Genomic DNA, 22,548 nt, shown 5'->3' with positions numbered 1-22,548 from the left:
AGCCTCCACGGAGCTGGCTGAAAGGCACTCCCCGCGTTGGTCGACTCCGCCCACCGTACGAGGGAGAATTCAAAAAAAAAAAAAAAGGCGGGAGCCGGGCGTTAATTCGATTTAATTAGGGAAATCGGCCACAGAGGGCAATAAGTCGCAGTTTCTAAGAGTGCTAGGAACGTGTAGATCGAGTTCCCGCGGCAAAAAGATGAGTTCAGAGTCCTCTTCAGTGCACCTTTAACCGCCGTTCACTGCAAAAGAGAACCATCACGCGGTCATATCAGAAGAAAATAAAATCAGCGCCCGCGTCTTCATACTGCCAATGACATCGGCGTTTGTTGAAAAGCAAGGATTTACAACAACACAGCGTATTCTAACTTAAAGAAAAACCGACGACAACTCAAACTAATTATTTCGCAGTAAAAATTGGTTCTTTGGTTCTTTCTGCGTCAGGTGGCGTCTATCGGCAGCTAAAGACGCATTTTTCAGCAAGAAAAACATCCCTCCGTTCGATTCAAACTCGTGACGTCCTTATCGAAAAGGTTGGGTTGCCACTGTTCTGAAGTGAATGGCAGTGTAGCGTAGCCTCTGAGATCCGCACAAGAAATTCATCGTCGACGCACACGCAGTTTACTTGCCAAATCGGCCGTCGGTGGCGACACCTCTATTTTGTTTTCTGGTCTTTTGGAGCCTGCAAAAGCTCCGTTTTTGGTGAGACTGGTTACTTTGTGATTAGAACGAGGGGTCCGATCGACGCAGGTCGGCTTCTACTTTCCTCAGTAGCCGCCGCGGTGGCTCAGTGGTTATGGCGCTCGACTGCTGATCTGAAGGACGCGGATTCGATACCAGTCGCTGCGGTTGAACTTGGATGGAGGCAAGAATTCTAGAGGCTCGTGTACTGTGCGCTGCCAGTGCGCGTTAAAGAACCCCAGGTGGTCGAAATTTCCGGAGTCCTTCGCTACGGCCTCCCTCATAGCCGGAGTCGCTTTGGGACGTTAAACCCCCATAAGTCAAACCAAACTTTCCTTGGTGCCCCTTCAAGTCTTAAAGAGGCAGTGTAAGCGGGCTGCTTCAATTGATTATGTTGGGAACAGCACTGACACAGGACGAAGCGAGAACACAACGCAGGCGCTGAAGTAACTGGCGTTTATTTCAGAAATACAGATATGTATATGCATACCGCAACCCCGCAATCAAGATAAACAGATTAAGCTTGCTGCGCGAAAAGATGGCGAAGAAAAAGGCACGTTCTCAGCTCATGACATAAGAACCTAACTAGAGATGAACCGGCAAAAAAGTGAACGGGGGAAACGACAGGGTGGCCGGGAGAATACAAACAAGAAAAAACAATAACAAGGCTTTTTTTTTTTTTTTTTGCACTGCTAAAAGCGCGCGTCACGTATGAAATGGAAGGCACATGTTTGTTTTCACCCGCAGGAGGGACGATATTCAAGCCTTTCCACTTTTAGAACAGATGGGGAGGGAGAAGGAAAGTGGGAGAGGGAAGAAGAACAGATTGCGGTAGAAGACGGGTGGCGGCTGGAAAAGTGGTGAGGTGGAAATCTCCCCCTCCAATTTCATAAAAGGAAGGGAAAGGGAAAGTTTAACAGGGAATACGAAAAACAGTGGGAGGTGAGAGGGCGATCCTCCTTTCTCCTCTAAGGGAGATGAGGGATAGGGACGTGGGAGAGGGAAAACGAAGAGAGGAGGAGGAGAGGGATGGCGGGTGCAGGAGACCTTTAATAAATGTCTCTGTCTCAGTCATTCGCTAAACAAAAAGAACACATAAACACATAAAAGGAAACCGAAAGAGAATACGCCTAATGTTAATGCAATTCTGCACCACCTACTTTTTTCTGTCTACAGTGTGTCGTCTGGATATGCCCAACACTTGCCGGATTCATGAGGTCTAGTTGTGAAGGATATCACAGTCATCATCATGAGCAGCAGCAGCCTGACTACACCCACTGCAGGGCAAATGCTTCTCCCATGTCACTCCCATTAACACTGTCCTTTGCCAGCTGCGGCCACCGTATCCCCGCAAACTTCTTAGTCTCATACGCCCACTTTCTGCCGCCCCCTGCTACGCTTGTCTTCGCATGGAATCCACTCCGTTAGCCTTAAGGACCAGCAGTTATTTTTCCTTCGCAATACATGCCCTGCCCAAGCCCATTTCTATCTCTTGATTTCGACTAGGGTGTCATTAACCCGCTTTCGTTCCCTGACCCACTCTGCCTTCTTCCGGTCTCTGAACGTTATAACTATCATTTTTCGTTCTATAGCGCGCCGTGTTGTTCTTAAGCTGTACCCTTTTTGTTAGCCTCCACGTTTGTGCCCCATAGATGAGTACCAGTAATTAGATACAGCTGTAATGTACTTTTCTCTTGAGGGATATTGGTAAACTGCCAATCATGATCTCTGGAGAACCTGCCATACGCGCTCCACCTCATTCTTATTTTTCTAGTTATTTCCCTCTAATAATCCGGATCAGCGGCCACTACCCGCTATTATTAGACGTATTCTCTTACCCCTTCCACCAGCTCGCTACCATTTGTGAGCTGGTGTTCCATTGCGAGACTGTTGAACATTAATTTGGTTTTCTGCATGTTAATTTTAATATCTACCGTTTTTCTCTGACTGTCTATCATGATTTACAGATCAACTCCTGAGTGATTTAGCAAGGCAATGTAATTAGCGAGTCGCACATTACTCAGATATTTTCCATTAACTGTTATCCACAACTGTTCCCAACCGAGGCCTCGGAACATCTGTAAACAGGCGGTGAATAGCATTGACGAGATTGTGCCCCCCTCCCCCCTGCCTAACACGTAAGGGATATGATACAATGCTATACAAATCGTCATCATCATCATTCATGCGATTCCCGCTGAAGAGCCAAGGTCTTTTCCATTGCTCCTAGTTAAGTCCTGCTTAACCACGTGGTGCACTCTTGCAGCTGATTTCCTAATATCCGTTCCCCTGCCTCACTTTTGTGCCGCCCGGTGTCCCTGCAAGAAATATCAGAAACCACTATAACCGGGTGCTTTATGGACAGATATAAAAGAATAATTCGCGAGCCATGCGCAGTGTCATGCGTGGGACGGTGAGATGCGTTAGCGTTCCCTCGATAATGCTGACATCGGAGTAAGTTGATTTGTTGAAGGGCAGAGCATACGAGAGAGATATGTCGGGTCCATGAATGGTCAATGGTCTGTCTTGGTCTTGTTGTTTCTGTTATTTTGCCCCTATTATTGCATTTATTTTGATAAAATCACATAAGAACGAAACCATGCTAATAATAAACAATTGAACTCCGCGCAAAACCTTACCTGTTTCGTCTGTTTCGTACCCCTCCCCTGTCCGCATTAGTGCACAAAAACAGCGCAGCACATACCTTCATGACGTTCAACCAACTAACCACCCTTTTATCTTCGGCAATCAATTTTAAATGCATCAAGAAAGCCGAAGCAGGGAAGAGCAATCAAAAAGTCAACGGCCTTGACAAGAACGATGCTCCTGGTTATATTTTGCCGGTAGGAGCAGGAACACACAACATAGCCTGAACATTCTTACAAATTTCTATATGCAAAAATGCAAAGCGCATAATTACAGCTAACTAGGGTGCAGACACATATAGTAACATAGCTCTGTTCCAAGTGTGCAGTATCAAATTCTGCGCGCGAAAATTATAGACGTAAATGTATACAGATATATCGCGACGACAGGTCGAGCTCGATCAGACAGGGCAAAACAAAGAGGACACCACATGCGCTAACTTTGAACTGATTTTTTTTATTCAACGCAGTACGGGTTTTTGTGCACGCTGAATAAAAAATCAGTGGAATGTTAGCGCATGTGGTGTCCTCTTCGTTTTGCCTTGTCTGATCGAGCGCTACTTGCCGTCGCGATACACCAATTCGCCCAGACAGTTACCCTCATCAGATATATCGCACCACTGAATCATACATCTAGCAGTGCCGTAGCATACAAGAGCATACAACAGAAACAGAAAGATCGAGGAGCACTGGAAGAGATTACTGCAGCTCATGAGTGGAACCATACCTGAAGCAGTGCACGAACGAGCACTTGGAGTCCAGCGTGGATGCCTCTTGCTCGTAACACTGGTAACTGCTGTTGCAACCTTTAATTCCCATAGCTGCATATGCTAAACAGGATCTTCCAATCAGGACCGCAACGAAACTGCCTTGCTTTTGTGTTTTGCGTCCATTCTGACAATTTATTTCAGAAGTACTCTGTGTAGATTCCTGTGATGTACTATAGGATCATCATATATTTTACCCTGAATTGCTATTCTATCCGATATTCTATGCCTATCCGAATTATTCTATCTCTTATTTGATTATTCTATCCGAAATATAAAAGAGCATATGTGGACACTCATCGACAAGATATTTTTTTACATCACGGAGTTGGCAGTGTAGCGCCACGTATCACAAGTCAATTTATGCTGATCTCTTACACTGACAGCTACAATGTATAAGCAATATATGAGCGCTCGTAATGGTTTTATACCGCCTTTGACACGAACATTCGATGTAACTGCTCATACTCTGTCATTAAACTGTCCACGTACTCTGTACTTAATAGCTGCGCGGCGAATCTTGACAGCATAAGTGGCTGCCCCTGCCGCGGATGTAATATCTCTAAGGCATGAGTGATGCTATCTTCCAGTCTACGCTCGCCGGCAAAGCAGAATGCTTATGAGAACACAGAACTGACTATGATGGCACATATTAACATGTGTCGAATTATACGTAATGCGCCTTTCTATTCCATTGTTGTATTTACTAATTTATTAATAATTTATGTATGCGTTCGCGCCTAACTTCATGCTTGGTATCGCGGATGGTAGCGGGAGGGGCAGCGGTGTTCGGCACAAGCAAAGCGATTATGAAGCTGTAGATAGACATGGGATGTTTAACGGCATGCACCTGTACTACGGCTTTCAAAGGCGCTGCACTGGAGGTCTAGAGATTAATTTTAGCCGGCAAGGCTCCCTGAGCGTGTACTGATATTGGGGGTATTTGAATTTCGCGTCCATCGAAATGCAGCCGCCGCGGTCACGATTCGATCGAGTGATCTTGCGGCCAGCACCAGAACGCCTTGGCCGCTTAGACACCTCGGCAGGTCGAAAGGACATGTAAAGGGCCCTTGCAGGCCTACAGGACTCCAAAATAAACAGGGCACAATAAACAAGCAGAATTAAAAAGTAACATATTTCAGAGCCTCTTACTTTCAAGCTACGACAAGTTGAGAAATGATTAACATAATGATGGCGAAACACATGAATGCCACTGACTTTCCATTGATCCTATGCAAATAGTCTAGTAGCCTATGAATGATTGGGCTGATTCTTGGCTGTGGGAAAGTGCACTCTGCATAAAGGTCAGGGCGATAAGCTTTCCGGTTCGACTTTGGTTGTCCGAGTTGGAGTGTACACGTCCCCGAGTCAGCAGCTGCCTCATATTTTTGTTCTAAGTCAACCTACGTCCATGCATTCCACGCTGGGAAAATCAGACATGCGGACAGGACAACATTGTATGAAAACGTTTAGGGAATCCCCCAAGGTGGAGTAGATTTGTAAATAAGGGAGTAATTACTCACTGACATCCACCCCTGCGCAGCCATACGGCTACAAAGGAAAGCTATACAGCTTTCTCAGAAACTTCGTAGTTAAATAAAAATTCCTCCTCGTCCGGGGTTCGAACCCGGGACCACCGCTTCACCGGAGCAGTCGCTCTACCAATTGAGCTAACCGGGACGGCAAGCTTGTGGTAGGGCGAGAGCGAATTGATCAATAACGCGAAGTGGGAACTGTGTTGGTCAAATGTTTAGGGGAATCCCTCAAGGAGGAGTAGATTTGTAATAATGGAGTAATTACTCATTGACGTCCACCCAAGCGCAGCCATACGGCTACAAAGGAAAGCTATACAACTTTCTCAGAAACTTCGCAGTTAAAGAAAAATTCGTCCTGGCCCGCGGTTCGAACCCGGAACGAATTTTTCTTTAACTTTGAAGTTTCTGAGAAAGCTGTATAGCTTTCCTTTGTAGCCGTATGGCTGCGCTTGGGTGGATGTCAATGAGTAATTACTCCCCTAATGTTGTTATAGTGAAATCTTACAATACACGAACAAATTGAGCTAATAAACTCTTTGCCGTTCAAAAATGCTTTTGTCCAGAAATATTGGGTGTGTACCGCCGTTAGAGGTGAATTAAGGGCTTCCTGGCGTTTTCTTGCAAGGGTCTAGAGTTCAGATGATAGTGTTCTGAGAGAACCGAATTTCGCCTTACATGAAACATTTCTCATTAACTCTTTGCCGCTCAAAATTGCTTTTGTCCAGAATTGTTGGGTATTCAGCGCCGTTAGAGGTGAATTAAGGGCTTCCTGGCGTTTTCTTGCAAGGGTCTAGAGTTCAGATGATAGTGTTCTGAGAGAACCGAATTTCGCCTTACATGAAACATTTCTCATTAACTCTTTGCCGCTCAAAATTGCTTTTGTCCAGAATTGTTGGGTATTCAGCGCCGTTAGAGGTGAATTAAGGGATTCCAGACAGTTGGCTTACTCGGATCTAGAATTCAGATGATAGTGTTCTGAGAGAACCGAATTTCGCCTTACATAGAACATTTCTCATTAACTCTTAGCCGTTCAAAATCGCTTTTGTCCAGAAATGTTGGGTCTTCAGCGCCGTTAGAGGCGAATTAAGGGATTCCAGACAGTTGGCTTACTCGAATCTAGAATTCAGATGATAGTGTTCTGAGAGAACCGAATTTCGCCTTACATAGAACATTTCTCATTAACTCTTAGCCGTTCAAAATTGCTTTTGTCCAGAAATGTTGAGTATTCAGCGCCGTTAGAGGCGAATTAAGGGATTCCAGACAGTTGGCTTACTCGGATCTAGAATTCAGATGATAGTGTTCTGAGAGAACCGAATTTCGCCTTACATAGAACATTTCTCATTAACTCTTAGCCGTTCAAAATCGCTTTTGTCCAGAAATGTTGGGTATTCAGCGCCGTTAGAGGTGAATTAAGGGATTCCAGATGATTCGCTTACACGGATCTAGAATTCAGATGATGATTTCTCCTTAACTCTTTGCCGTTCAAAATTGCTTTTTTTTCCAGAAATATTGGGTATTCAGCGCCGTTAGAGGCGAATTAAGGGATTCCAGACAGTTGGCTTACTCGGATCTAGAATTCAGATGATAGTGTTCTGAGAGAACCGAATTTCGCCTTACATAGAACATTTCTCATTAACTCTTAGCCGTTCAAAATCGCTTTTGTCCAGAAATGTTGGGTCTTCAGCGCCGTTAGAGGCGAATTAAGGGATTCCAGACAGTTGGCTTACTCGAATCTAGAATTCAGATGATAGTGTTCTGAGAGAACCGAATTTCGCCTTACATAGAACATTTCTCATTAACTCTTTGCCGTTCAAAATTGCTTTTGTCCAGAAATGTTGAGTATTCAGCGCCGTTAGAGGCGAATTAAGGGATTCCAGACAGTTGGCTTACTCGGATCTAGAATTCAGATGATAATGTCCTGAGAGAACCGAATTTCACCTTACATAGAACACCTATGTTCCTCACGGACAATTTCATATCCCAAGTGTCACAAATAACCGGTCGTACATTCATTTTACACAGAACTTGAAAGTTACCTTTCATCCCTTTCAGCATCCTTACTGACAACTTCATTGCTTCGCGCCTCGCGTCCTTCTGAGGCCATGATTGATTTTTGTCACGTTCAGCAGCACAAGGTTTCTTTTTCCATTTCTATAGCGCGCAAACAAAATAGCACCGAACAGAAGCGAGTCTTGGCCACGTTCCACAAGCACGGCATAAAGATTTATCCGCGTGGCGTGCATCCCGCGATACACGCACGAAGCAGGAGACACCGCCGGAGGGTTTTTCTTTCTATTTACGCGCCGTAACAGCCAAGAGGCAAAGGTAACGTAGGGGGCAAGGAGGCCGGCACGGATGAGAAGTTGCCGCAAGGACTCCGGTGGCACAGGTGCGTTGCGGCCTTTGGCCGGATTGCGGCATACTCGTTTTTACGCTGTTTCGCGCGTAAGCGACGCCTTGCACGGGGTGCGCACGACGGCGAGAGCACAGTCTGCCACGGTGGTGTCACCCGCAATCGCGCACGAAGAGTGTTTTTTCCCCTGCCACCGCCGCTGCCGAGTGCAACGTCGAGTACGGCCCCACACCTACACGCCCGGAGTGCGCCACAAGATTGTTCCGTCAGGGGGTGACTCAGTGAGTGAGTATACATTTGCACACGCTTCACGAGCTAAGTGGGGTGTAGCTGTACACCTTCGACGCATCGCTTGCGCGTGAAAATATTATCTTGTTTTAAAGAGTCCAGGGCGGCCAATGGTAAGCGCAACCGCCTACTAACGTGTTGTCCACATCGTGAGACGCAGCTGGTAGCTTCGAGAAATCAGCTCCGCATCTTAGAATCTCTTGGTGACGCCAGTCCCGGTATAGCCTTCTGACGTATTGTACTGACTGCGACTACAAGCACTAAAATACATCGAAGGCTTTCCATGCCAGTGCTTGTGTACAATCGCTATGTATAAACCACTGATTAATCCGCTCAACATAGCAACAGAAGTAGCTGGAGGTTTTTTTGGACGTCGTCATCCCCTCACTTTTGTACAAGTTCAGAATTCATGGACATCAATTTTAACTGTCTTTTTCATATTTTTTTTTTGTCTTGGTTGGACTCAGAACTCTGATCCCCCGCTACAAAGTGAAATGGTGGTATCAGCGTCAGCATCATGAAGAAACTATGGAATGTTGTAAGGCAGTGTTACGGAAATATTAAAGGTAATGGCACGTTCTTCCGATGCGTAGCGATATCGTTCTTTTAAAGTTTGTGCATAGCTCGCATCGAGTAGTGAAGACTACTACAGAAAACCAATGGGGAACATTTTTGACGGTCGCAAAAACGTTACTAGCAAAAAAAAATGCGTCTGCTAAGGAGAGATCTGCGGATATACTGATTTTTATAAGTGGAACCTTGCGATATATGAAAAAATTGCGTTGGTAAACAGCTCCCCGTTGAAAAATGCGTTTGTCCAGAAATTCTGGGTAAGTATTAAAAAAGATTTTTTAGTGGACATTGCCACTTCAGCTAGAATGTCGATAGACAGTGTTCAGCCTCCTCTGAGAGAAAATATTTTATTTCAGCGCGTTTTTGTGTCATTTTTTCATGAGTTTTTTGGCAGTGGCGAGCTACTCATAACTATAATGAATCGCTTGAGTATAGTCTCGGGTACTCTACATCTTTTGCAAGAGTCAGAATATATACCTACAAATCGCGGTACAGTTGTTCTGAAGAGTGTAGTAGGGCATGAAATACTTAAAACACGGCATTTATGCTGGTTATGAACACGGTTTGGTATGGTATGGTGTGGTATGGTATGGTATGGTATGGTATGGTATGGTATGGTATGGTATGGTATGGTATGGTATGGTATGGTATGGTATGGTATGGTATGGTATGGTATGGTATGGTATGTAGAGTTTAACGTCCCAAAGAGACTCGGGCTATGAGGGACGCCGTAGCGAGGGACTCTGGATTAATCTCGACCGCTTGGGGTTCCTTAACATGCACTGACATCGCACAATACACGGGCACCTTGCGTGTTGCCTCCATCGAAACGCGGCCGGGATTGAAGCCGCGTCCTCGGGCTCCGCAATCGAGCACCCTAACCACTGTTCCATCGCGGCGGGGTGTATGAACACGTAATGAGATGTTACATACCGGAACTTTTATGTTACGGCGCTGAGTGAACTTGATGTATAGTACCCGCTCACCGCGTACACCCGGAGTGAAAGTTACTGTATGCCTTGCGTGGCGTCTTTACCACGAAAGAGGCGTTTCAACTGCGTCTTACTTTCTATGAAGCCCTAGCATGTAACAGTGAATTATATTTAGATTTCTCTCTCCTACCTTTTATGAACAGAACGCGGCGGGGGGGGGGGGGGGGGGGGGGGAGTTCGAAAGGGAAAGTGAATAGTAAAGTTAAAGCTCCGATGTACTTAAAGAACCGGTATTAGTTGCACATGCCTGCGTCACGTGTTTGACGGCTTCAAAAACCGACTCGCGGTCAGTGTTACTCCTTACTGCTGTTGTTGTTGAAAGCTTTCTTAATGGCCCATAAAAGAGGGGGAGAAGGGGAAAATGGCTCTTATTTGTTGCAACAACCGTGCGTTGTGTGGACGAAGGAGAAGTCTAATGTACCAGGCAGCCATCGGCTACGCACATTTGAAGTAAGGTCAGGGCTGATTCGTCAGCATCGCCCAAACCATCCAACAAGCAATCTCCTTTTGTAGTGGTATCGCGTTACTAGCCGGCAATAGATGCTCGGCCATTGTATTTTTGCAACGTTTCCGGTTGGCTCAATACTAAGCTCACCCCAAAGTTCAGGCAGTAAAAGAAAAGAAATGTCAATCATGGACATGATGTCGCTGTACAATCAATGGCTGTAGTATCAATTCGTGACTCGATTACTAGCGCAGTAGTTTACACAGAGTAGTGTGCTAGTGCAGATAAACGTCGACATATGCTACGCCCGCACAAGTGCGGTCATGAGGCTGTTGTGAGCCAGCTGATAGTTATACAACAGGGGACCTAAACTAAGTGACCCTCTATTCGTACGATGTACGGCGGTCTTGCAGTGTGCACTTGCGGGAGCTTTAGAATAGCGTACCGGCCGCATCTCGGTTGGGTAAAGCACTGATGTTCTAAGCGTCGCAAATATCAATTTATCTACACTTTTATTTATGTTAACTAAACGAACACACGGCACTGAATAATGAAAACAATGTATAAATGGGGAATTTATAGACTCTTAGCTCTTTTATAGATTAGCACCACCGACCTATTTGAACATCCTGCACTCTCGACATCGTATTGCCATGAAACCAAACAATGCCTACTCGCCAAGCTTAGGTGTCCAAATCCAGAATCAGTCTTAAAACAAGAGGAGTTTTATAGGTTGGAATTTTGTGCTGTGGGCATCTTGAGGCAAACTAAAAGGTTCGCGCACCATTCATTACCCGTCAACGCGAGAGACAGTGAAGCGGCAACGACGAATTGGTGGTGAAACCGGGGGCCTCTTTTTTAAGTGACGCCGCCATGGGGCCCTATCCCATCAGGCTTAATGAGGCCAAGCTATTTCGTCGGTTAGCGTCCCCCGCTAACCCAAAGAACTAAGTGGCGTGTGCAGAGCGTAGCTTGCTATTTCTCTATCCTCCAAAGCGATAGGGTCACCCTATTCTAAAACTGTCTAATAACTCAGATAGCAGTTCCAGCTCTCTGACGAGAACAATGAGGAACAGGCAAGCGTACTCAAATGTCGTGTGACACGTGACAGTGAGAGCGACTGACAAACAAGAGCCGAAATCCGCAGAATTTCCCAAAGACCAACAAAGGCGAACAAGTGTGGCGGTCGGCGCTCAGGTTATTTTATCTACAACCACCAACCTCTCGAAGCTGCGCTGTGCTTTTTTCTTGTTTGAGCTCAGATAAACAAGAAGGGAGAAGAAGAGGCAGCGTTCTTTGCATGTCTTGCTTTCCGACCGACGTAGCAATCATCAAGCACAAAATTATCGCAAGTCCCTAATCGCCGAAGCTTTCATGAGAAAACATTGCAGCCCTCCGCACAAACACTTAATCACACTATCTGCCAACAAGGCGCCCAACTACCAAAGTGCAGACATCGGAGTTCCTGGTTGGCACAAAACAGCTATTTGCCTCTTGCCTCGTGCTGCATATTTTTATCAAATGGATATTCTTCTATCGGTGCAATATCTGCAGAAAGCCCTAATCAAACTATCTGCCAACAAGTCGTCCAAATTGCAAAATACGGACATCTGCGTTTCTGGTTGACACAAAAAACTTCTCTATCGCGTCGTGCTTTATATTTTTTTTATTAATTTGATATCCTTCTGGAGTTGCAAGATCTGCAGAAAGCCCTGAGCACACTATCTGCCAAAAAGTCGCCCAACTTCCAAAGCACGGACATCGGAATTCCTGGAGCGATACAATATCAGTTCTATTGCTTGGCCATCGTAGTTGTACAGATGTCACCAGGAATTGTAGAACTAACGAACCGGCGCACACACTTATACATGTGTCGACCCAAACTGTTGCGTTTGTTCTAGCAATACTTATAACAGTATCTTGTAACAGTACCCTTTATGCGAACTGAAAAACAAACTTGTCATGTTTCATATTTCTCTATTGACGCCGAAACTAGATAAACAAATCAGTGCAAGGGGCGGCTATTTGTGGCGCAAATTCTTCATTATCGCTTTCTCAGCACAGGCAGAAATGTTAACAGCGCCGGGATAGCTGCACATCAACTATCTCCAGCTAAAACCGCTAGCTGCCATGCACTCACAAACGACACGAGAGCTTTTACAGATGAGTTCGCAGGCTTCTTCTTCGCCGTCCTACAATCGTACACATTAAGTGGTACAGTAGATGACAATTTCGATAATAGTTACTGACTTGGCCAATCGCTTGCCCTGTGCAATTTCCTCAGCAAGTGACATGAAATTAAAATCGACCGGAGTAATATCACATGAGCTATTCCCTTAAGGGACATGTGTGTACAAGAGCAATGGCGCTCTGGCGCTCGTTGGCATAGACGCAACATCCAGGTAATACTCTCTGTTTATTAAAATAGCACTGAATATGATGCATGACGGTAAGAGCGGCGGTGGAACATTATCAGCGATTATCATGCAGCTAGTCTGGATGGAGCGAAGTTGAAAGCCATACAGTCAAGAGATAATGCTCCTGATCTTCTTTAATAAATGCTTTCTGTTAGAACCGCACTGAGCGCATACTGATCTTTACGCATACGCTAAAGACCACTCGGAAAGGCTAATCTCAGCACCCCCTGACATGTTAACGCAGTAGCGTTAAACGCCCACTTACGCAGAAAATACAGCGTGAGCGTTGTCGACGTTGCCGTCGTCGGCGCAGTCGGCGTTGACGTTGTCAGCGTTGCGAGCGAAAAATCACGAGCATGGATCTGGCAGCTGGCGCTTAGAGAGCAACCTGGGAGGCAGGTGGGCCACCTAGGTAACGTGACCTTGCCGCGTCATCACAACCTGCCCACCGTGTTAGGTGGCAGTTAAACTAATGATAGTCGCTCGGAACGAGCAAGCAGTCGCATCGCTTAACCGCTGCACCACTGCGCCTGGAGGACGTATGAGAACTCGCAGGCATCTATGAATGTAAAGTCGAGAATGACCTTTTGCATATATGGGAATTAAACCAGTACGCTAACGAGTCGTACCCTTAAAGCAGAGCTTAATTAAGTGTCCCCTCCAATATTTCGCTACACGTAGTACAGTCGTCCACACACAGTCGTCCATAGCAATCGCCACTGACTGGCGCGCCCACAAGATCCATGTGAGTGTGCATGCACCATACTATATAGGTTTCGTGCCCTAGGTCACTCTAAATGACACAAGTGTACTTCTGGTGCACCATTCTAGCGATCTAGACAGTTGTGCGGACGGCTGGACATGTAGCCTAAGCAGCATGCAATCACTCTAGGAGTTCCCACTTGTTAAGTTGGCGCCACGCGCTTTTCGTGGCCTTTAGAGTTAAGCGTGGAAACTACTTTTTTTTTTTTATGTGCCTTTTCTGCCTTTCAAAGTGCCACTGCGTTTTAGGCGAAATGACAACTTCGAGCGTGGTAAGCAAGTTCTGCATCATTTCGCCCCGTAGTTTCTCTGGCCTCGGCAAAGCCGCCTTCGCATTGGTTTGTTTGTCCCTCTTTGCGCAGTGAACAACCTTTGGAAACGTGGCTGCCCTGCCAGCTCTATGACTACTAGGCACGAAAGTTCAAAAGGAAAGGAATGCAGCCAACGTGTTTGTCAGACAGTCAACACCTGTCAATTTGAGAAACACATTTTTCTTCGTTTCCACGTCGACACTTCACACGTGCGTTGGAAAGTACCAGTTGGACAGCCGCGTCGAAATTCTCTGCAGCTTACGTGTCCGGAAACGCAGTCGCACCTCTCTCGCTTTATGACCTTACTGGAAACCTTGCACGTCACTGAGCACATTTCAAAAACAGACAGAGAACACAGCAAAGCACAACGGCCGCTAACGTATGTACTGCGCTTGTTGAGCTTGTGGCGTGCAACGAAGACTGAGCAAACGTGCCTTCCTGTTCTATGAAGATATACCTGCGTTAAATTAAAAGTAAAGTAAGAGTAAAAATGAAGGGAAACAACAGATGTGTGTCCTTGGAATAGTCCTTATTCCAGTTTGACCATGACTGTTGTAATTAAAACTGTAATACTGGCAATGCAAACCAACTGTACGCGCCACCTAAAAGAGAGGAGATACTAAATTTTAGTTGTGTGTTTGGATGACGCGCATGCATTAAAAAACCCAGACAGCCGCATTGGTTGCGCCAACAAGCAGTAAATAATTTATAACTTAAATTTTTGTCATGCGATGTTTCGTTTTCGTTTTCAACAACCGAACGACGGCTGTGACGCCACAGACTGTTTGTGATCACCTGATTCATGCGATATAACCGATATTCATCGCCGCTTTCTTTGTTTTATATACCCATAAATTGTGCATTTTTCAAAGAAAAATTGTTCATGAACGCAATTTTTTTATATATAGTAAGACTGCACTGTAACATACAGCATGGCACTGATTCGTTTATGTACTAGTTTTTACTTATGTACTAGTTTTTACCTGTCTTGGCATAACGCTGACAGTGTGAATAAATTAAAAAAAAAATCAGGGGAGCACTTTACAATCTAAAATGCGCCGAGGCGGAAGCCTTTAACCGCCTCTGTCGCACCTTCGGTCTTCTTTGTCGGAGTGGCTGGCAGGCGATTCTGACGCATCCGCTCAGCATTCTGGATCCTCTCGGTATGCATGGTGTTCACTTCACTAATTAACTAATTATCACTAACTGTACTGTTCATACATCTACTGCTATATCATTAACTATCATTACTGACTTTTCAAGTAACCATTAGCCAATCTTGCTATCGTGCCGATGATTGACAGGTGCCGCCGGCGCACGGACGGACGGACACGCTGGCGAGTCGGAGCCATAAAAGGCTTTCGCCTTAACCAGGGCTCGCACTGTTTGCTCTTCGTCCTCGTCTTTAGCGCTGTTTATTCATTATGTCACCGTACCAACTAGAGATCTCTTCTTTTTCTTTTAAAAATTACGCAGATCTCTCCTAGGTAGGATTGTGTTTCTTGGCTATTAACGTATCTGCTGCCGTAAAAACGTCCCCCCTTTTTTTTCTATGGCAGCCTTAACTACTCGATGGGAGCGATGGACAAACTTTAAAAGAAATTTTTTGCTACGCACCAGTAGAATTGGCCTTTGCCTTCAATATTTCCATAATCGTGCCTGACAATATTGCACAGCTGCCTCACAATTAAAATTCATGTCCAAGAATCACTTGAACTCTAACTATAACTCTTACGCAAGCCTGCCCAAGAGTTGTAATCACCCAAAAAAAATGAACAAGTAGCGATTATCTCGCAGTTATTGCTTGACACATTTCACCTAAATGGTCTATGGCGTGACAACCGTCGTCCGGCCGTTGAAACCAAAAGGGCATGAGACAAAATTTTATTATAAATTGTTCATCTGGAGCAGCTGAATTCCACGTCGTTACTGGTGTGCACTATTGTCTTCCGCAGTATGCCTATGAAAAAAAATATGCATCCAAAAATTTGGTATCTGTAGTCCTTTCATAGGGTCGTAAATCGTCTTGAAAGGGTGGAATATTGGCGTCTGGGCTTAGAGATGTTGGGGCTTGGAAGGCTTTATAAAAAAGAAGGCACAGAAACCTACGTTGACAATTCCGGATTGCAAGATATTTTTAATATTCCCTACACCTCACGAATTTCCTGACTTCAGAGGCCCTTGAGGTACGCAAATAAGTAAATCAAAAGCGACTACAGCACGAATACGAGAATGCTAAGAATGCTTATTACAATAAATAATTTTTAGTGTAAATTTCAAACCTTTAGCGAAAACAGCGTTTACTGACGATATTGTGCGCGTGAGACAGTAGCACTTTAGCGTTTACTGATGAACCCGTGCAACAAAAGCGGCTGTGCTTGACTATATGTATATAGAATGATTTAATGCAGACAGGGAGAAAAAAAATATTGAGAACGTACTGTTCATAATAAAAACACAAAGCTACATTCGTTACTACGCACAGACTGGGTAGAAGCGATGAAGATTACTTATCAATATTTGTCCCTTAGAGCAGTCATGTGCAATAGTCTACATTGTTAGCTTGGTCCTTAGGGTATGCTTATCTTGTGTTGCGTTCTAGCTACGAACAGAGAGTAGCCTTTGCCAGAAATATTTGAGGAGGATAAAACTAATAACATATCATTTGGAAGCTATTAACTAACGGACTACCACCATCAGGGAAGGCAAGCAAGCCAAACTTGCAAGCACATCAATCTTCGTCTACATATACGAAACCTTGTTTCCACACGTCTCACTGCCTTACTGTTATCGCCTTCAGGAAAAAACTTCGGGTTTCTAAGTAGCGAAGAATCGCCAGTAAGAAAAAAAAAACATTAAGAAAAAGTTGCTGCATTATAAACATCACGCTGCCAGGTGCCGCGACCTTGCCCTTTCAATACGTGCGTTCTGTTTTCCTCACAGAAATGAAACAAATATCGTAAAAATGAGCAGCAGGTAACACAGGGAAATACAGGCGCCGTCAGTCGTTCGCCCCAAACTAAGAAACTTTTATTCGAAGGCTGGAATTATAGCTCAATCGCATTCACCTTTTTTTTTTTTTACACTATTCTTATGGTGCAGCGTGAAGAACCTCGGAGCGATGACTAGGCGTGTGAAGAGAAAGCCAATTGATACGCGAACCCACTGAAGAACTCTTTCAATGCCTGGTTTAGCGTTATTTTCAATAAAATAATACTGTATTGAATTCCTATCTTGGGCCAATGTTAGAAAACGTTGGTAGAATCCCGGAAATCCAGTTCGTTCATATATTACAGCCAATCAGCGCGCTTTAATCTAATGCCACGAGCAAAACCTACCATTGTTTATTACTCCGTTGTCAAACCTTTCCAGCGCAATCCTGCCCGAAGGCAGACTCGTTTTGTTGCGTGCGTGCCCCGTGCAGCTCAGGACTCGGTCAATAGCGGTTAATGTGTGGGAGAAAATGGCGCCGGATTATGTAACTCGTGCGTGCGTACGTTAGCTGACAGGCAGCAATAAAACCCAAGCACGTACTGTTATTCGTTAATTATCAAAAAAGCAGCTCGAACATCAATACGCGTCCGGTTGAGGAATAAACGCCTCGCAAAAATCCGTACCGGTAGACGTAACAGGCCACGGCTGCTGCGGTTTCTGAACTTTTGACAAAGACTACACGTACGCACGTATGTACCGCATGCCTTTACAAAACATTCCTTTCTATTTTTCAAGGCCAGTGAAGCCGCAGAACCAACGCAGTTTCCTTTCCGAATGTTTATTTCATCTTTCTTTGCCTAAAAAGAAAAAAAAGATGAATGAAAAACGAAAGAAAGAAGGCACCACCGCAAACATCGGTCCTGCATAGTGAGGAAAAATCAGACGGACGTGCGCCTCCCTACGCGGATAGCCGCGCCGCATACAAACGACAAGAAAGCGCCTCGGATGGCATCTGAATGCTCAAGAACGCTCGCCCGGAGCCGCCGAAGGGAGGCGCTGCAGCGGGGACGACCACCGACACACGCGTGCGGTCCGCTTTTAATTGACCATTCCTGACGCACGCCGGCGAGCATTCTTGCTTTCCGCGGGCGCGGCAAGCACTCTGCGGCTGAGCAAGTATCCTGTTTCGCCGGTGTGTCTCTTTTGTGGACGACGACCTAGAAACGGCCGGCATTCCCGCCAGCAGCAGAGAGAACGAATAAAAAAGAAAGGCAAGAAAGAAAGACTGAAAAGAATCGGGGCCGCCCGATACATGAGAGCAGCGCCGGCAGAGTTGCCTGTGCAAACACGCGCCGAGTGGCGGACTACACAACATGCGTAAATGCGCCACTTTCGCGCACGTTCGGATTCGCTGAAGTTGCCCCCTCCGCTGGACTCAACGAAGTCACGTGAGTGTTACGGTAGACCTCGTTTCTGTTATCGGACGTTTCTCTTGCCGATCCGGAGCAGAGATAGTGAATAGAGATATTGCTTTTTTCTCCTCGGACAACGGAACGCTCTAAGTGCACGAACGAGGCTTATTGATTGCGCTGAAAACTTCGACCCGCATTGTCACACGCTGTGAAAATCCCGTGGACAAGTGACAGTTTGAAATAGGCGCTGTACTATGCGACTTTGTTGCGAAAGTTTCCTTCGAGCGAATTCGTTCCAAGCGGGTAAGGGGTAATGGACAAGTTTGAAACCTGTAATGTTCCAGGCTCTTGGGGGTTGAGGTCCGGGTACGGAAGGAATACTATGAAGACGTAACTCCAAAGGCCGACGTAGGGTTGTAAGAAAGAAGGCTCCAGTGCAGCTAGCCACTTCATGCGCAACAATTCTGGACAAAAGCATTGTGGAAGGGGAAAGAGCACGGTAAAGAATCCCAGGGGATCGAAATATCCGGAGCCATCCACTACGACGTCCCTCATAGCCCTAATCGCTTTGGGACGCTTCATCCCTGGCGTGACGTCACATATCACGTGATGCAGCGATGGTGGCGCCGCCGCCGTCGCGCGCGACGGCGCGAACCGAAGCGTGGAGGCCTCCGCCGGGCGACGTCCGACGGCGCGATATGAGGCCCCATCTGCAGCCGGTGTGACGTCATCACGTGACGTCACATCATGTGATCTCACTTCAAGGTCAATGGTGGCCACCGCCGGGCGTCGCGCGAAGGCCCGAAACCTACGTTAATATGCTTCGCATAATATATCGCGTTCCCCATTGGTTTTCTATGGCAGTCTTAAATGCTCGATGCGAGCGATGGAAACTCTGTAAAAGGAATAATTTTGCTACATATCGGAAGAATGGACCATTACCTTCATTTTTTCCATGTCCGTACCTTACGTTTTCCCAATTTGCAAATTTTTTGTCCAGAAGTGTTGGACATTTTATACGCGAAGCAGCCCCGGGTACAAGAGATAGTATTACCGAATGGTTATTTCACAATGCTCATCCTCAAATAAACCACGTGCCGTTCAAAGCGCCGTCAACGAACTGCATGCAACGAGAGCGCAATAAAAAGCAATTACTCCGCCTACTTCGAGAAAATGCCGCCCCATTCTGATCGCCTGTAATGATAGCGTCGCCATCGACAACAGGAGTGTCGATGGCAACGCTTACAATCTTCGCAGTTAGGTTGGCCGCGTCGTTCCCTCTAACGGAAATTCGCAAACGTGAAGCAACGTTTCTATAGGGGTATATACACTTCCCCAAGTAGCTTTTCTTATACTTCTTATACTTGAAGAATTCGCCGCATCGTTGAATGGAGCTTCTCGATGTCTCGAGCGTTTATTTTTATCTTTTTTGCCTGGGAAACTTTAGCGTGCTCTTACGGAAAGGTCGTTCGCTCGCGCCGTCGTCTAAGAAAATAGCAGACCCCTTTCTAGGTCGCCACAGCCGCGAATACCGGTCGCGCGTCCATAGATACAAAAGCAAAACGGAGCCTCGGATCGAACTGCGTGGCTGGCACGGATGGCGCGCAACACGCGGAAGGCGACAGCGCGTGAGGCAGCGGTGACTATGTTCCTATTTTCTTCTGCGTTTGCTCCGACCTCGAAAGCGAAGAAAATGGGAGTTCCACGGTTTTGCTTATTTTATTGCAGCTCTACTTTTCATTGTGTATCAGCACATGTCCTTCATTCATTCATTTTTTTGTTGGTTAGTTTGTATGTATGTATGTATGTATGTATGTATGTATGTATGTATGTATGTATGTATGTATGTATGTATGTATGTATGTATGTATGTATGTATGTATGTATGTATGTATGTATGTATGTATGTATGTATGTATGTATGTAGCACCCTGAGAGCCCAGCTGTGCATTACGTAGGCCAATAAACGCAATAAAATAAATAGCAGGGCCTTAATTATCGTTATATTCGCCAGGATAGGAGCAAAAAGGACAAGAAAGAATAACGAGAGTTATGCTGTGGTTATTGCAGATAAGTTCCATCGCTACAGAAACAACCGTCAGAAACGAAAGCTGCTTCGAATGTCGCGATGTTTCGTGTCAGTATAGAAGCATTGGGCTTAGAGTCCTGCTGAAGAATAACTTTGACAACGCAGAGCTCAACGGGATTGTGCCCTGCAGTTGTCTGCATAGTGGGTTTAGTAGGAAACAATTAGAGGCTGCAATGTAATCTGTACGCTCTGATCCGCAGTAATGTATGAAGTTCCACTGTGTGCCAAGGCTGGGCTCCGGTCACAGCGCAGCCTTGGCCAGTAAAATAGGTCAAATTGTTGTTGTTCCGGGAGCTAAACAGTATAGAAATCGCTTACGGCCAGCGTCATCAGCTTTCGGAACTTCAACTACAAAGTTTGCACTAATGTGTCGTTTTATGACAGGAATACAAGCACACTAAAGGAAGCTGCTGACTGGCTCTATCTTTGGTGTGCTGCTTTAATTCGCGTTAATAAAGCTTCCTTTTTGTTGAGCAGATTTCACGAGAAACATTGCATCCCTAGAAGCGTCAATCAAGCTAGCCAGCGTTAGAACACGTCAGAATGCCTGCCAACCAGGCGCAGTAATGAAGCATAGTTTTGAATGGGTGCAAGTTAAAGACGGATGAGTGAACGAGGGAAAGCGGCAAAAGGGGGGGGGGGGGGGGGGGGGCGTGCTCGTTTCTATGTAGTTGTTTATCTCTCGTTTCTCTCCGTAACACTACCGCAGTGACGTAGATTCTTTATTGCGCATGACGGAAGCGCACAGCACACTATGAGGACACAAAAAAGGAAGACACGTGAGAAGCCAACGAGCCCAAACTGGGAGGCTAGTTTATTGCGCACTCTAGCTTAGCCCTTTATTCTTACGCTTATTGTCTCGCTGAAAACGCGAGATTGTGCATGAAATAGAGTGAGCCGTCACCCCTCCCTTTCCTCCTCGCCGTTTGCCGCGTTTGCACCACATATAACTCCTCCAACGGTAACCCAATAACCCGATAGGCTTTCTTAAAAGGTTCAGCCGCCGATAAAATCCTTTTTTTTTTTTTTTCGATGCTGACTGCGGCTGACGTTTCGGCTTCGGGTACGCCTAGCAGCATAATATTGTGAAACAAGAGAAAACCAAAAACATCCTGCTCTGCCGTAGATATCATAGCCAGTTGTGTAACAATCCACACGTGGGCCCGGGAAATTGAGCTGCTGATGAGGAAGACGCCACGCCTCATGCAGCCGGTGCCTCGTTGCCGCTTTATGCAAGGAAAAGCTCCACGGCTCACTCTGGAAATTCTTCCACGCCCACCGAGCACTCAGAACAGGTAGATCCTCATTCAACGCGATGCGAAATGGCCGCCGGAGAAGCTGACTCAAACACTATACTTTCTCCTAAATGAGCAACACGCACTACGCGGACCAAAGTGGAAACGCAGAATCAACGCGGCGGACACGCAACGAAACTTCACCCGGAAACTGCGCCCCCCGCCGACTTCACGATCTGCGACGTGCAGAAATGCAATGACTCTCGTACACAGTTGACCAACAGATCCGCCTCTGAGTCAACGCCACCCCGCTCGCTTGACCACAACAGGCGCGCAACCGCGGAGTCGCTGGGTAGCTTGTGCGAGAGCGGGCTCGTCAAAGGAAAACCGGTGCAGAGGCAAACACATGGGGACGTGTTCGGCGGCGGCGTGGGTCTTTCGGGTCTTTCCTTCATGGCCGGTGCGCGCAAAAGCGCCTGGCGGGGAAAACCCATTCGCCGCCCCTCGCTGGTTGTTGCACGCTCCGATGCAAGCGCGCGTACGAAAAAAGGGCCAAAGGACCTTCGCTGTGCCGTTGGGGGCGTCACCTGGCCGGAGAGGAGGAAACGGCTGAGGCTAGACCGCCGCTCTGTCAGGTGGTTTGGAGCATCGTCAAACCGTCCCGTTCGTTGATGGGCTCTCGCTCCTCCGGCGTCCGTGGTATCAGATCCGTGCACAGCATCGCCGGCGCGAGGATAACGCTCCTTGGCGGTCCGTCCATTGCTACGACTGGAACTGTAAGTGTGAACGGCGATTCCTCCGCTTTATGAGAGAGTTTGACGCGAGCGTAACTCTCTCATTTAGCCGATCATGTATACGCGTTTGGGGAAGACAAACTATAGCAAGGTGTAGTCTTTATCAGTTTGCTCTATAGAGATAAAATCAATGGCACGCGTTGAGAATATAGTTTAGGGTGTACTTGAGAGTGTGGCGCTTGTCTGTCTTTCTCCCTGTGATCGTCTGCGTAGCGCCGTTCTGTCTGTTTACTGTCTTGAAAAAACTCGCCCGAAAACTAGTTCCGTTCACTACATGGAGGCCCCAGGAATTGAAATGAAGTATTGCAACTTGTA

General features: G+C 46.2%; 2 protein-coding genes across 5 annotated transcripts in view; one reads left to right on the top strand and one right to left on the bottom strand.

The window, feature by feature from the left end:
• Nucleotides 1-22,548, bottom strand: part of LOC149339704 (sclerostin domain-containing protein 1-like) — a 32,175-nt gene that overhangs the window by 6,106 nt on the left and 3,521 nt on the right. The gene's annotated exons all lie outside the window — the stretch shown is intronic.
• LOC149339703 (sodium-dependent phosphate transport protein 2B-like) overlaps nt 8,053-22,548 on the top strand; it is an 82,964-nt gene continuing 68,468 nt past the window's right edge. Inside the window, exon 1 of one of the 4 annotated variants that reach the window (XM_089548381.1) lies at nt 8,053-8,266. The gene's annotated coding sequence lies outside the window, so the exon portion shown is untranslated. Of the gene's footprint in view, nt 8,267-18,133; nt 18,152-22,056; nt 22,216-22,548 lie in introns of those variants that run through there. The other 3 variants (XM_089548382.1, XM_089548380.1, XM_089548383.1) reach the window with 3 other exon arrangements.

Source organism: Amblyomma mixtum, chromosome 6 (genome assembly GCF_055824585.1).
Source record: "Amblyomma mixtum isolate Tamu chromosome 6, ASM5582458v1, whole genome shotgun sequence".
In the NCBI taxonomy this organism is placed as follows: Eukaryota; Metazoa; Arthropoda; class Arachnida; order Ixodida; family Ixodidae; genus Amblyomma; species Amblyomma mixtum.
Note: the sequence above shows the minus strand (reverse complement) of the source record. Positions and strands in the feature narration are given on the sequence as shown.